At 39.1% G+C, this 15,247-nt stretch overlaps 1 protein-coding gene across 1 annotated transcript in view; it reads left to right on the top strand.

Moving 5' to 3' along the window:
* LOC118756320 (suppressor of cytokine signaling 7-like) overlaps window positions 1–15,247 on the top strand; it is a gene marked incomplete at its 5' end in the record, with an annotated part of 314,730 nt that overhangs the window by 77,714 nt on the left and 221,769 nt on the right. The gene's annotated exons all lie outside the window — the stretch shown is intronic.

The following is a 15,247-nucleotide window of genomic DNA, read 5'->3' as shown; positions in this document are numbered from 1 at the left end:
GTTTTATTCGTTATTTTAAATAATGAATAAAAACTCATTTTTAACACATTGAGCCACCTTTTACTTTTATTTCTATTGTCAAGGATTGTGAGTTAGCTGAATTTTGTTTACTATTTTATGAAGAATACTAGCTCATTCCCTCTGGTTTCGCGGCCCCTGATAAGATTTTTTGCGTTGGTCCATGCAAGAATAGCGTTGAAAACCAAATATGGCTAAAGTAAAAATTCTTAATTTAGGTTGAACAACTAAAGAGCAGAACCCTTCTCACACATATTTCTGCCAAAAAAATAGCGCTCTGATGCTATATGCAAGAAAAAATCCCTTTCAATGTCATGAGCTTTACCGATGGTCTTATTTCCACTTGTGAGATTTTTTCTAAGCGTGCGTAATCTTCTTCTATGATCTTGCAACTACAACATTGGTCCGATGCGTCAGCCTCTAGGCTTATGTCATGTAGGCCAACAAAAGTCCTTATAAGGAAGCTGAAGAGCACAGATGTGCGTTTTCTATTATAGGAGAGCCAAAAACCCTCGATGTAAAATTTGGCCATTGATATACCAACAGTGGTATTTCTTGGAAGGATGTGGTCGTTACTTTCCTTGCTGATTCGCCACTTTTAAAATATCCAAGAGCTGGTTTCCTTGAGTCTTACTGCTGCAGCAATGGCCGCCCGAGCAATTTCATCAAGCGGAGGTAGATGCAAAGTCGCAATTAGGGTGTATGACGACGTAAGACATCGTAAATTCATATAATATAAACATAAAAAACAAAGTAGTCCAAACATATTGGGTTTCTAATGATTTCGACTGCAGCACCATTATGAATTGCAATTGTACAATGAATAGGGATTTTCTAAATAACTCAACTGCAGCGCCACCTAGCGGGTCCATTTTTCGCATAAGTATTTTTCATCATGCAGGAAGAACACATTTTGAATTTGAATGAAATCGGTTCATAAATACGGCTTTTATAAATAACTAGGCTCCATCGCCACCAAGGAGTTTTCTAGTAGCCTTTAATAGGACTTTATGCGCAGGGAATAACCTCCGAAAATTTGACTTAAATCTATCCAGAGGTTTGAGTTAAATCGCAACAACGAAAACGGTTATCATTTTATACATAAATATATGTACATATCTATATACATAAATTACTTCTTTTATTATTATTTTATTCGTTATTCGAATAATTAATGAAGATAATAATTATTCGAATAACGAACAAAATAATTTATCCGTCATTCGAATAATTTTTTTTTTGAATAAACAAAATTATTTATTATTTACGAATAACAAGAAAAACAATTTATTCATTTGTTATTCGTCATTCGAATAAAGTTTGCCCAACTCTGCATATGCAAATGCTTATCTTGCAAAAGCCCATTAGTACTGAAAATAGTATCGCACAACACGTCCGTTCACTAAAGTATTTGTACAAGACTGAAAATCTTACAAAGATTCCACTTCAAAATTATCAAGAAATGTACTCAAAACAACGACAACGTACATTCGCTTGCAATTCGCTAGAATTTGAATTTATTCGTGGAAATTCATGACTTTCACACTAATTCACTCATATAGCAAGCATTCTTCATGAATGCATACAACCGATTTCTACTGGGTATGTATGAAGGTTTTACCCGGTTCAAGTCATAATGAAATTGTACCAGGTGAAGTAATAAGAGCGACAAGAAGGATTTATATTGATTTTACACTATCTTATTTGAAAATTGCAAGTGCAAGAGAAGGGGTGAGAAGAAAGGGGAATAGTACACATTCGTCTGTACCGTGAAGGCGTTTCTTGCTTTACTTTTGACATTTTCGTCCTTTCCCCTGTAAAGAACGAAAAACTTGAATTCAATAAAATTTAACCGTGTAAAAGCAAATAGAAAACACAAAAGATAATGACCAAGAATTGCTTTATAGTACTTGAATCGTGTAAATCGGGTGTATGTAACTACGAATCAGAACAAAGGAAATAGTCAGCTTGCGCTATCGTTTATATGATCGGTAATAATATTTATTCAAAAGTTTGGGGATTTGGTATTGTGGGGATTTCGTGACACTGTCACCAAAAAAGTGTGGGGATTTCGTGTTTGGGGATTTTTATTTTGGGGATAATGTATTTGGGGATTTTTTTTAAACTGACGATTGTGTTTGTGGATTTTGTTTTCGGGGATTTCATGGATATCCCATACTGAACACCGTTTGCAGAGAACACCTATTGCAGAGATCAGCTTTCCGCGTAGGCGGCCTTAGGCCGCGCTTAGGGATTATAACCCTCACTAAAAAAAATTGCAAACGTCAAGCTGTGAGGCTTTCTATTTGCTAAGTTTATTGTGCTAATTCTGAGTTTTTTTTTTTAATTATACTTGCATTTATTTGTTGGATCTGCTTATTTTACATCTATTAAGCCTAACAACAAGTTTAAAAATCTTACGTCTAATTTACAATAATATAGCTCAAACCCTGGGGTTGAGCCCGTTAGTTTAACGTCGGTCAACGAAAGGCTGGTAGATCTCTTCTTCGCAGGCGTGTTATATTTGTTGTGTTGCACAGGCCACTTGCCAGTGGATTTGGGTGGTTGCGCAGTTTTATTTTATATTTTCTCTGCTGCTGACGATTACAGATTTAACCATCAGTATACCAAGGTCCCTATGTATATTTTCATTGCGGACATACCACGCAGCTCCCGTTAAGGCCCTTAGCGTTTTATATTGGAATCTTTGGATCCTGTCAATGTTGGTTGCACAGGCCGTACCCCACAGTTGAATACCATACATCCATATAGGCTTAATGACTGTATATATACAAGTACTTTATAATCTAGTTTCAGTTTTGATTTACTGTTTATAAGCCAGTTCACGCTAGCTGACTTTAGCTTCATTTGTGTAATCTTGGTTGATATGTGTTTGCGCCAAGTTAGTCTCCTATCCAAGTGTATTCTTAGACATGTCACCTCATTGGCTTGTGGAATATGGACATTATTTAATTTGATTGGGGCATACTTGCGGTCTGAGTGAAAATGTTGTATGTTTACACTTCTGTTCGTTGACTTTTATGCGCCAGTTTGCCAGCCATTCTTCTATGCGTAGTATATGTTCCTCTAGTACTATGGACGCTCTGTTGGGGCATTTATTACGACTTACTAGGGCGGTATCATCAGCGAAGGTGGATGTGAGTACATCCTTGCTAGTTGGAATATCTGAAGTGTAGATGATATACAGCATAGGCCCGAGTACACTACCTTGAGGAACGCCAGCCGTTATCGACATGTCTTTTGAAGTAAAATTAGATAGTTTTACAGCAAATTTTCTGTTAGTTATGTATGATTCAAATATTTTGTGGAATTCCGGCGGCAACAATTTTTTAATTTTATATGTAGGACCGTCGTGCCACACTTTGTCGAATGCTTGTGCCACATCGAGAAAAATTGCAGAGCAGTACTCTCTGAGCTCAAATGCCCTTCTGATTTCATTTGTAATTCGATTAACTTGTTCAATTGTACCATGTTTTTCTCGGAAGCCAAATTGGGTTGCTGGTATTAAATTGCGTTCATGGAGAAAGGGAGATATCTTTGATAGGAGTACTTTTTCGAATACTTTGGAAAGACAGGGCAGTAAGCTTATTGGTCTGTATGAGGACGGCCGTGTTGCGTCTTTTCCAGGTTTGGCTATCATGATTATCTTCGACCTTGTTGAAAAGGTCAGAAAGAATTGCTAGTGCAACATTCGGTAGCTCTATTAGCATTTTCGGAGTTATAAAATCAGCACCCGCCGATTTCTTTGGATTAAGCTGCTTTACTATAGCTTTTACTTCAAAAGAGTTCGTCTTGCTAGGTGTGTATAGCTCATTTGTATTTTTGGTTAGCCGTGGTAGCCTGAAGTTGTTCGTTGGACAGTTTGGCTGAAACACATTTTTTAAATGGTGTGAAAAACACTCGGCTCTCTCCTGCTCACTACGAGCCCAGGTACCACTTTGGTTCCTAATTGGCATTTCCGTAGCCACTGGGGGTTTGAAGTATTTTAGCGATTTCCATAGAGAGTATCTTTTAGTAGAATTCGGGGAAAGTTTCCTAATGTACCTTTGCAAGTTGCGATCCTCTGCACGTTTGAGTGCTTGTTTCAGTTTTCTACTGGCAGCTTTATACAGTAGCTGTGAGGTTGGAGAGCGATGGCTCTGCCACTGTCTTCTTAGGCGCCACTTTTCTGCCACAAGTTTTTCTATTTCGGTATTTGTAACTGATGTATGTGTAGGTGGTACTTGGACATGATTTGGTGTTGCCAGGACAGCGGCTGAAGTAAAGGTTTCTTTAATATGTTCAACAAGGGAGTTTATATCACCCTCGCAGTTAAGTGCAGCGTTTAATTTAAGGTGACTACTGATGTACTTTTTATGTTTAAGCCAGTTGGTGTTATTTGAAGTTAGACGAGGCTCAATCTCGATGTTTTGGGTCTGTTCATATAGTTTTATTAATATAGGGGAGTGATCGGATGATAGTTCAGGTAGAGGTTCTGCTGTTATGTTATTTCTGTATATGTTTCTTGTAATTGCGAAGTCTATTAGGTCTGGTATCTTCCAGGAGATGTGACCTCTAGTCTATTGTCCCTTTTTATTTATAATGGTATTGTATAACTGCCGCCCTTTTGGGTTAATAAGGCGTGATCCCCAGTACGTATGCTTTCCGTTGAAGTCGCCTCCTGCCAGGAATCTATTACCCAGACTATCAAAGAAATCTTTAAAGTCATTTTCAGAAATTAAAAATCGCGGTGGGCAATAAATAGCCGATAGATTCAAGTCTCTTTTGCGGTCTCGTAAGCATATGGTAGTTGCTTGCAGGCTGGCGGTTGCTTTTAAGTCTAAATATTGTGCTTTAGGCGATTTCTAATCAGCACCGCTGTGCCTCAATGAGCTTTACCATCTGGGTGATTTGTGGCATAGAATTTGTATCCAGGTATGGAGAAATTATATTTATTTCTTAAATGTGTCGCGGACAGTAGCATAACATCTATTTTGTATTCAGTGAGAAATCGACTGAGTTCTAATCTACGCTGGTTTACACCGTTAGCATTCCATAAGCAAATTTTCAATTCACTCATTTTTTATTCACTAAAATTTGCAACAATTGGTTTTGAGCCTTTATGAGGTCTTGAATCATATTTTGCATAGTAGACATGAAAAGAGTCATACAATGGGTAAGATTCAATATCATTCTTTCTATGCCACAAGTAGGGAGGTTCGGCTGCATTTGCTCAGTATTATTCCTTTGAATATTTACAAATGTTTCTTGATTGGAGTTTGATTTCGCCGTGCTTGGCTGCGTTTGTAGTTTTAATGCGTCGGCAAAAGAAACGTTGGGAACTCGCTGCGCATTGGCAAAAAAGGCTCCTGGTGTAGTGGTTGATGGCGTGAGGTGTTGGTATGTATAAGAGCTAGTTGGAGTGGTGGAAGAGCGTACGGCTGTGTTGCGCTGATTCATGCGAGACTTTAAGTCTTTGTATACAGGGCATCCCCTATAATTGGCGGTGTGGTTACTTCCACAATTACTGCATTTCTTTACAGCCACATCAGCTTTGATAGACTTGCAAGAAACGGAAGCGTGAAGGTCGCCACAGGCAACACACACTAGACGCAAGGTACAGTATGTTCTGGTATGCCCAAATTCTTGACAATTTGTGCACTGTACGGGACCGTTTCGCTTGTGCGGCTCCTCCACTGTTATTCTTCGGTGTAGAAGGTGTCGTAGGTTGTAGATTGGGTGCACTGCATTTTTATTCATTGGCTTTGTTTCTGGCTTAAGTTCTACCTTAAACATAGGCTGAGCGCTTTTTGCTCTGTTGATAATATTGACAACATTTTTAACAGCGAATCCTGCAATTCTCTAGAGCATGAGCAATATCACCAATGGGTACACTTGATTCTATACCTTTTATTATTACTTGCAGTCCTTTGCTGCTTTTGAGCTGATACGTATAGAAGTTTTTCTTATCGTCATTAAGGTGTTTAGTTACCAACCGGTAATTTTCTTCAGTTAGAATCTGAAGTTTGGTCTCTTTAATGTTGCCCTTGGTAACTGACGTTACGTGGAACGTATTATCTCCAATAAGCTGAGTTAATTTATTCACGAGCTCACTACAGTTGGGGCGGTTTGGGTTTGGCTTTAGAAACTTCATTCAGCTCTTTGACACATTCATTGTCCAGAATCGCAAACTTATTTCCCAGTAGAGGGTTAATGTCAGTGGCTTTCGTTTTTGCATGTTTTGATGGATTTGCAATTTTTTGCTGCTGTGGGCTTAATTTTCGTTTGACTTGTATATACCTATCAATACCCGTTTGAGTCAATGTACGAGTTGTTGGATTAAGTAGGTCAACCTGCGCTGAGCTGCGTTGCTTGGCTTGGGCTGGTGCCGAAATTGGCATTTGTGAACTGCGTTGTGAAACCGCTGTCATTGCTGAGTTCGTGGTTGTAGTCGTTGTTGTGAGAGCTGCGCATATCGTTGTTACTGTGCTTATTGCTAAGCTAGTGCTTTGTTGTTGCGTTAGAACAACTTGGTTTACCAGAGACATTGGCGACTGTGCATGCCAAGATGTAATGCATGAGCTTTGGGGGGAGGGAGAGTACGATTTGTCGCGATCAGCATTGTTTGTGGGGTAAACGAACGAAAAGTAAGCATTTCGTCGCTCAGCTGAATGCTTTCGGTCAGCTTCTGTTACGGCAAGGTTTATTTCACTGCACTTGGTGCTTGTTTCACTATTCGGTAAGCGCGGGGGGGCTAGAGCTGCTTTTATTTTATTGTATGTTGGCACATTTATTTGAATTTCTCGAGGCATTGCGAAAATTCAGAAAAAGTAATTTGTAATTATAGGCAAATAAGCAGAAAGCTTATTTATGCCTAGTATTGTCTTTTCGCGTTGGTTCTGTTTTTTTTCTTTGGTTTACGTGAATTATTAATAATTTCTCGGCGGAGCGATTAAAAAACACGTCCGCACAGGTTGACAGTCAACTTACGATTTCTGAGTTAAAGTTGTGATAAAAAGGGCCCATGTGCATCTAAGTGTGAAATAATTGAAGCTAGGTGAAAGTTATTGTGTTTTACATTAAACTAAATTTAATTAAATTTCACTAGCATACATTCTAATCTTGTCGAGTCATTTGTTGCTATCAATGTTGTTGTATCCTTTGTAGTTAACTGAATTCGTTTTGTTTTTGCACAATTGTTCTACTCTTTTTGTTTACTTCTTCTAGTAATTCTTGTCACAGCTGTTTGCGTTTATTAAGTGTCATAATTACAGTGATACTCGAACTTTTCGCTACATTTATTTAAAGCTCCTTACAGGCTAACCTAATATTCACGCACGCCGCCAGTTTATTGTCAAAAATTTCTCATGCACATGCAACTTGTATGAGATCAACCGAAATTGAACGGCGTGCGTATGAAGCTAACTCAATTTCCAATTTTTGTTCTGCGTGACAGTTTGATTTGACGTTTCGCTCAATGAAATCAAATGCAAACGCATGCAAGTCAATTTCGGGTGACGCAAAAAAACAAATTCGACGGCATGCGTACCAAAACGCAAGCCGCGAATATTAGGTTAGCCTGTTAATTGTTATAATTTATTTTGTTTGTCTTTTTATTAACAAGTGTTATTACATAAATCTTTCAATATGAAGTGCGATCTTGATACTTGCCAAATTAAAAGCGATTCTGAGCGCTATTTATCGTGCTGGCTTTGTGATGGTATTTACTATCTCAAATGTGCTGGTTTGACAGGAAGAATTCTGCGTCTGCGTAAAGTTCAGGTAAACCGAAGTTGATCTTTTCAAGCTATTTAAGCAAACTAGAAATGGTTTTACAGGAATATGTAGGAAGAAATTGTCAGTACTGGCAGACAAATTTAAGCATTATGAATATGTGTTTAAATCATTCAAATGCTTAGATACTTTGCAATCTGTTAAGGATATCCGGGTGACTAAACGTAAACGTCTTCATAGTCTATCTAAGGAAATTATTACAGTTGCACGTCAGAATAATCTTCCGACTGACTTAATTAATCTATCTTCTCCATGTCCTCCAGCATCAGAATACTCAGCCTCACAAGAGCGTGTAACGAAGTGCTTCGAATAATAACGAGCCTGAGGTATCTTCGCCTTCCCCCATTGAAGTGGTGGCATCGTCTTCAAAGCCTCCACCGCCTTCCCTATCCTCAACTAGTAACGCAGTAACTCAACCCCTTCCGCCGGTACTCCAGTCTGATACAAGGAAACTAGTTGTGGTTCCGCCAAAGAAGTCAATCTTTGTCTCTAGATTTTCGAGAGACACTACCGAAGACGATATAAAGCTTTATATCTCATCAAAAATTAGAACTGTCGACTTAAGCATCAGAAAATTTAATTTTAAATTTGAAAGAAATATTGCTTCATTTAAAATTGAAGTAAATTTAAATAATTTTAATGCGCTGCTTTGTAGTTCTTTTTGGCCCCCCGGAGCTTTCGTTCGTGAATTCGAATATAGGCCCAAAAAAGGAAATAACTTAGATAATATTCCCCGTCATAACACTGAATCAAAAAAGTAATTATTAAATCTGCTTTAAATATTTATTACCAAAATGTAAGAGCCTTAAATACTAGATTAACGAACTTATACCTTAAAGGCCTCGAATGTAATTAAAATATTCTTTCTTTCACTGAAACTTGGCTGAAACCTCACATTTTCAATTCAGAGATTGTTCCAAATAATTATCATATCTATAGATAGAATCGGCGGTGGCGTACTCTTCGCTGTAGACTCTTCAATACCATCTGAAGAAGTTAGTCTTCCACACATTGAGATTGGAAAAGGGTATATTTACTTAGCTCTATGCTATATCCCTCCCCGATCTGACACATTGGTGTACTCATTACTCATCTTCTTTCTCAGTAAAGACTGAAATCAGTTAGTTTACTGACTAAACACTCTGATTCAATGATTATGTTGGGTGATTTTAATTTACCAAGCATATCATGGAACATCATTGACAATAATCTCGTACCTTTCGCGTCTAGTGCGTGCAACAACGTATTTTTAGAGGAGATGGCTGAGCTCTGCCTAACTCAGCTTAATGTACTTCACAATAAGTTTGGTAAAGTATTAGATCTTGTTTATGTTTGTTGATGATGCATCTAAGTCCATTGTAAATAAGCGTGATCCACTAGTTTTGCCCGAAGATGTCTACCACCCTGCTATGGAGATATCTTACGAAGTTATAAGTGATAGTCAAAATTGCGCTACCCAAGCATACAAACCAAATATTCGCTTTGATTTTTGGAAATCCAACTTTAAAAAGCTTAACAGAGAACTGTCTAAATTGTCGTGGCCTGCATATAAAGAAAATATTGAACAAAGCGTTGCACTTTTTAACTTTACTTTACATAAATTATTTGAAAAGCATGTGCCTAAACGCATTTATGTTCCTGAAGAACAAACGCAGTTATGACACACTAAAGAACTGAGAAATTTGAAAAACAAAAAGTCACGTTATTTTATATTACACAAAAAAACCAGTTTACACTCATACTATGTAAAATACTCACTTTTGCGACATAAGTTTTTTGAATTAAACAAAAAGTGTTACAAAGCTTACTTGTGTAAAATCAAGCGTCGTATAATATATAACCCCAAATCATTTTATGACCTCGTAGACTCCAAGCGAAATGTACGTGGGTTTCCTTCCGCCATGAAGTATCAAAGTACTGTCTCTTGTGATAATCAAACAATTTCTGACATGTTCCCTCAGTTCTTCAAATCCAATTATTCCATTAACTCGCATGCTAACATTGACTATCCTTTTAAACTATGTCCAATGAACTCAGTAAATATTCCAGTAATATCTCCCAATGATGTAGTAGTTTATCTGAAATCCTTAAAGCAGTCCTTCAGTTATGGTCCTGTCCAGATCCATACTTGTATTCTTATAAATTGTGCTGATTATCTCTATGAGCCGTTAATGGCGTTATTTAATTTGTCTCGTGAAGAGGGCGTTTTTGCAACTATATGGAAGGAATCGTTCATAATCCGGTTATATAAAAGCGGTAGCAGATCTTCAGTTGAGAACTACCGAGGCATAGCTAAGTTTTTTGCAATTCCTAAATTATTTGAAGCAATTATAACAAATCAATTGACGCATTCTATCTCTTCTAGCATTTCATATAGTCAACATGGATTTTGCAAGGGCAAATCAACTTTTAAAAATTTACTTGAATTAGCATCCTATATCTCAAAACTATTTAGTGAAAGCAAAACTGTTGATGTTATATATACTGACATTAGTAAAGCATTTGACAAAGTGTGCCACTCGTTGTTCATCTATAAACTTGATCTTCCACCTAATTTTCTACGTTGGACCTCTTCATACCTCTATGATAGATCACAAAGGGTAATGTTTAAAAATACTATCTCTGACGTCATTGATGTTACTTCAGGAGTCCCTCAAGGTAGCCACCTAGGCCCGGTTCTGTTTTTCTTTTTATAAACGATATTTCTATAGATATACAATTTTCCAAAATTTTAATGTATGCAGATGATGTACAGCTTTATAAATCGTATGTTTCAATTAAAGAAAGGTCTTTGCTACAATCATACTTAAACGGCATGGCTTACTGGTGTAAAGTAAATCTTATGCCTCTAAATCTTAAGAAATGTAAAGTAATGTGCTTCTGGCGAAGAGCTGTTCATCCTTCTTCTTATACAATTGGTAACCATAACCTGGAACAGGTATACAATTTTGTGGACCTTGGTATGACAATGGATCCTAAGCTTAATTTTAATCTTACTACTAATTTACTAATGTTTACAACATTAGTTAGACCGATTCTGGAATACGGTTCGGTGGTTTGGAATCCAAGGTATCAAATTTACTCAGACAAGATAAAATCAATTCAAAAACAATTCCTACTTTTTGCCTTAAGAAATTTCCGTTGGGATTCTCAATATAACCTACCGCCTTATACGAGCCGTTTAAAACTTATTAATCTTCCTACACTTGCCAGTCGCAGGCAAATGCTTGGTACAATTTTTATAGTTAAATTACTGACAGGCTCAATTTCAGGTCCGCTTCTTCTGGGTGAAGTTAGCCTTAATGTTCCCTCCCGGGTATCAAGACACTTTTGTCCCCTATTTCTGAAAGCTTGTAAAACTAATTTTGAATTGCATGAGCCACTCCGTTGCTTATGCCAGCACGCCTTATATATCAGATCCACTTTTGAGTATTAAAAAGGGGTACTCTTCTCTCTCAATAAATGAATTATTAACATAAAGACATAAAATCAGCTGATGAATTTAGTTCTGTAGCTGAACAGTTTTAGATCCCGACACTTAACAAACTCCTGCCTATCGTTACTCGGCGCAAAAATTGAAAATACTGGTTCGGTACGTCATGCGGACTTGGCGCCCCTCGTGCGCATGGGCGGGAATGGAGGGTAAAAACCGTTGGGATTATTATTAAGTAGAATTCTCCTTTCTGTGTTGTCTAAGAAGAGGGGCTGAACACCTCTTGCAGAGAACACTTTTCTGCGAAGGCGGCCTTCGGCCGCGCTTGGGGACTATAACCATTACTAAGTAGAGTTTTCCTTTCTGTGTTGCCGAAGAAGAGGGACTGAACAACTTTTGCAGAGAACACCTTTCTGCGTAGGCGGCCTTCGGCCGCGCTTAGGTATTATAACCCTCACTAAGTAGAATTCTCCTTTCTGAGTTCCCATACCCTATGCAAACAGCCAGATAACAACTTCAAGCTGTTCCTTTGTGTCCAGTATGCCTTTGCGATTGGGTTCTCCGCTGCCATTTGCTCCTTAGTTGGCCGACTGTCGGTCTACAGTCCATGCATCAAAAACTCCAGGTCTGTATATTCGCGCTGACACTTTCGTAACTTATCTTCCATTCACTCTTCCGCTAATGTTATTGTCGCTAGCCGGACGTCAATAATGTCTTCTTTGGCTTCACCTTTTGAGCAGTGTTAACATTTCAGGCTATATGGTCTACGGGACATGGCATTAGCATTTTCTTGGAAACTTCCCTTGCGGTGCTCAAGAGCGAAGTCATAACTCTGCAGTTTCTCAATCCACCGAGCTAGCTGTCCTTCTGGATTCTTGAACTGTAGTAGCCACTTCAGCGCTGCATGATCCGTTCGAACTTGGAAACGTTGCTCATAGAAGTACTTGTGGAAATGTTTGACGCACTCCACCAACGCTAGTAGTTCTCTGCGAGTTACGCAGTAGTTCCTCTCTGGTTTTCTAATCGACCGGCTATAGTAGGCAACTACCTCCTCTTGCCCTTAAATTACCTTCGACAGTACGCCTCCTATGGCATAACAACTAGCATCAGTATCCAAAATAAATTATGTACCTGGAACGGGATACGCTAGGATAGGGCAGTACATAGCCCATAGCAGAGTTTGGAAAGACTCCTCCTGCTTCGTAGTTGGTGCAGGTTCCTAGGTCTTGGCCAATCCCTTACTGTTTCTATCTTTTCATTCGCAGTGCAGATGCCCTCTTTTGTCACCTTGTGCCTTAAGTAGTTCACCTCTTTCTTGAACAGTGAGCACTTTTGAGGACTTATCTTCAGACCAGCGACAGCTATCCTCTGGAAAACTTCTTCCTAGTTATTCAGGTGTACCTCAAAGTTTTTACCCAATGAGATAATATCGTCTAGATACACCAAACTTGTTTTCCATTGCAGTCCCTTAAGGTCATGATCAATAAGTCTTTCAAAAGTGGCAGAAGCGTTGCATAATCCATAGGGCATCACCGTGAATTGCCAAAGACCATCTCCAACTCTGAAAGCTGTCTTCTCCTTGTCCTCTTCACTTACCTTCATTTGCCAATAACTGCTCTTAAGGTTGAGTATTGAGAACCACTTTGTTCCAGTCAACGATTCCAGAGTATCGTCGATCCTGGGAAGTGGATAGCTGTCCTTTGTCACCTCATTTAGTTTTCGGTAGTCTACGCAGAACCGTATTTGACCATCGTTCTTCTTCACAAGTACTATCCGCGAATTCCATAGACTCGCTGATGGTTCAATCACACCACTCTCGCTCATTTCTTTTATGATCTGTCTTACAGCCAGTGATCGGACTTCTACCACATTGTGGTAGATCTGCCACTTTTTTGAGCATCTACCACATCTACCTCTCAGGGTTTGAAATCTACCACATATTCGCGTTTTTGAGTAGTTTTATTTTTGCTTGACATAATTTTCTTAATTTTACACGATATGGTAACAAGAATGATATAATACAAAATTCCGCATTCCCGGCGACGATGACATTTCTCAAGTAAAAGTAAACAAAGCCGAATGGGAGGATAAAATAAACTGTAAAATAGTAAATTTTCTCAGTAATCAATTTTCCTACAGGAAACGCCGTTATTGTGTTAAATTACAAAATATATGATTTATAAAAAGAATTAATAGCGAAAATGTTAAAAACCGGCGATTTTTGAGAAAGTATTAGCAATTTTAAGTGCATCTAAGGTTTCTGAGGCGTTGTTTACTTTTCCTTGAGAATTGTCAAAATCGGAAAATCCCAATTAGCTGTTTCTGGAACGTGCCACATTTGTTCGCTACTTCGTGATGTGATAAAAAGAAAAGCAGGCAGCACTCCGCAAGGTTGCAGAAATCTCCTAAACTATGTTCCAAAGATATCTTAATATGGAAAGAACTGCTTTACACTGTGGAGGAAACAAATTGCCAAAATTCAATTCAGAATTTTTTTAATTTTTGTACAAAGTGTGATCCAAACCCAGGGATCCATCTACCACATTTTTTTTTTTAATTTACCACATTTTTTCCCAGATGCTACCACACAGATTGGCCTTGCATGGCCAGTATCAATGCGATGTTTCACAACGTTAGTCCTGTCCTGATTTGTTGTCGTCCTTGTCGAATATGTTGGAGTGTCTGCGGTGAAGTTCCTTTGCCTTATGCTGGTATTTTTCCTCTAATCCTTCCGTCCTTGCATTGATGTCTCCCGCAATGTCATTCTCGCCAATGGAATCGCTTTCAGGTAACTTTTCACAGTGGAGCATTGCCTCTACCTCTCGACATTGCCCCAGTACAGTTCCTCTTCGAAGTTTGATAGGTGATTTTAACTCATTAAGTACTCGAACTGTGATGCGTCCATCTTCTTTCGTCTTAGCCAGGGTTTTACCAATAAGTACGTCCGGTGTAGAATTCTGTGCTACTTCGGCAACTCACAACTTGTTGGTCCCACAATCTCCATCAATCTTCGCCCAAATATCTGCTTCTGACTTCGGTGGAGTCTGCTCGATTTCCTCTAGGATCACACGCTTGCTGCTGTACGGGCCATCGTACCCAAAGCTAAGGGGCACTTCCATGTTGTTATACGTCATAATCCTGCTCTTCATGTCGATCTGCATACCTTGATCGAATAAGAAGTCTACTCCAATGATGACTTAATGCACAATTTCCGCGACTATGAACTTGTGTAACACCGTCCATTCCCTATTGCGACTTTGCAAGTTACCTCCTCACCAGTTGCTGTCCTCAATCTTGCTCCAGGTAAATGCCTTACCGCTTTAGTGACCAAATCAGACCGAATGATGGAATATGATGCGCCCGTATCCAGAGTTAGTACTCGCTCATATCCGTCCTCATATCCATCCACCAATACAAAACATTGCTCGCTTTTCTGCCAACTTGCGAGACGGAGATTATGGGCATTCAATTTCGGGAGCAAGCGCGCGCCCCTTTCTGCTGGCTCGTTTTAGTTTAACGATTGATCGGAATCGGGCTCGTTTCTTTCAGGCCTGCGTTTATGTACCGCTGAACTGTTAAACCTGTTGGAACCCGTCTTACATTCGCGTGCGAAGTGGCCTGGTTTTCCGCAACTAAATCATTTTCCAGCAACATCCCTTCTCTCGGTTGCACCAGAAGTATGTTTCCCTGCCATCGACTTGAGCATTTTCAGGTTCTCGTTCATCACGTCAGGTGTCTCCACTTCTACTCGATGGGCTTTTTAGGCTGGTCTACTTAGGAGCGCCGCCGTTCCACGTGTCTGAGCATACGAGACAGTTTCAGCATATGTTGGCTTTGGATTCGCATACGTCTCTCGCTTGGTATACATGTCCCTCATTCCGTTGATGAACCTCTCGATTTTTACCCTTTCGAGGTGCTCACCAGATACGTCCCCAATTGCCAAGAGGATCAGCCCCTCGATCTTTGAGGCGAATTCCTGTAGAGTCTCGTTGGATTTTTGGC

The sequence above is a fragment of the Rhagoletis pomonella genome, unplaced genomic scaffold (genome assembly GCF_013731165.1).
Source record: "Rhagoletis pomonella isolate Grant_MI unplaced genomic scaffold, Rhpom_1.0 Rhpom_scaffold_00002, whole genome shotgun sequence".
Lineage (NCBI taxonomy): Eukaryota > Metazoa > Arthropoda > Insecta > Diptera > Tephritidae > Rhagoletis > Rhagoletis pomonella.
This window is presented reverse-complemented; position numbering and strand designations above follow the sequence as displayed.